The sequence below is a fragment of the Galeopterus variegatus genome, unplaced genomic scaffold, assembly GCF_000696425.1.
Source record: "Galeopterus variegatus unplaced genomic scaffold, G_variegatus-3.0.2 Scaffold7623, whole genome shotgun sequence".
Taxonomy (NCBI): Eukaryota; Metazoa; Chordata; class Mammalia; order Dermoptera; family Cynocephalidae; genus Galeopterus; species Galeopterus variegatus.
The window spans coordinates 96,293-97,462 of NW_007733734.1; the positions used below are offsets into that span (position 1 = coordinate 96,293).

Sequence of the window (1,170 nt, forward strand, 5' to 3'; positions counted from 1 at the left end):
GAGGGATAACGGTCCCACATATGAAAAACGTCTGTAGGACGCAGGCTGGGATTTATCACAAAGCATAATCGTACAGTAAACTCCAAGGAAGGGCAACTGATTAAAAAAAATACATTTTTAAATTTAATGGATCAGACCAAAGTCTCAGTTACTTTCTGGAGAATTCAGAACTACCAGGGGGTGGAGGAACGTTCCGCCTTTTTGTGATGTTTCCTTTTTTCTTTTTTCTCTTCTCTCCTCTGATATTTGTGTTTCTTCTGTTTTGAAGTGTCCCCTTCCGTGGAACTGGATGGATAAGACCTTTTCCTTTTTTTTTCTAATTTGATTTTCTCTTTTATTTGTTCTTTTTTCCTGTCTTCACTGCTTGTCCTGCTGACGTCCAAAATGACGTCCCTTGTGGGGTGTACTCGGAGAAAATTGTGGCACTCAAATATAGGACCAGGGTGGCCACGTGTTTACAGCTTGCTCTGGCACTGTTCACTGTCCTACCTTGCGACAATCTCTACCAGGACCCCAAGAAATGCCAAGCTGAATCCTCCACCCCTGGGACTGCCATGACACTGGTAGGAGGCGTCTCTGGAACCCACGGCTCTCAAGCACGCGTCAGCTTCCCGCCGGCTGCAGGGACAACGTGTGGGGGCCTCTCCCTCCTGTCCGTACCGTGACACCTTCATGACCTGTGGTTCATTTTTTGAGGAATCTTCCTGGCATTTGGGAAGTTCAGTTAGTCAGGGTGGGCCAGGATATGCCGTGGGGACAAACACCCCCAAAGGTCTGCTTCTGGCCCCTGTGACTTGTCCACCATGGCCTGGGGGCTCTGCTTGGTTGCCCCAGCAGCGGGGAGCGTGGGCAGGGGATGAGATGTGACATCTCGTGAGTGGGATTTTCAAGTCTTTCATCTGTCCTCACGTTCCTTTGGCCACATGAGACGCGTGGCTCTGCCTGCTGGCAAAGGAGTCGGGGATCCCGTTCCCTTGAGTTCCCGGTTCCTGCGCGCACGGAACGCCCCAGTTTGGGATCGGGCCCGCCCAAGGCAGCCCCACGCCGAGAACTGACAGTCACACCCTGGAAGGCAGGGCCCCTGGTGTTTGGACACCCATTCCCTTATCCTCACCACTCCCCTGATGGAGCCCCATTTTCCAGATGGGGAAACCAAGTCCTGGAGAGGAA

The 1,170-nt window shown here is 52.0% G+C and overlaps 1 pseudogene; it reads right to left on the reverse strand.

Annotated features, from left to right (window-relative positions):
* Positions 1-170: 170 nt before the first annotated feature.
* LOC103607673 lies at positions 171-443 on the reverse strand (annotated as a pseudogene).
* Between the last annotated feature and the right edge of the window lie 727 nt (positions 444-1,170).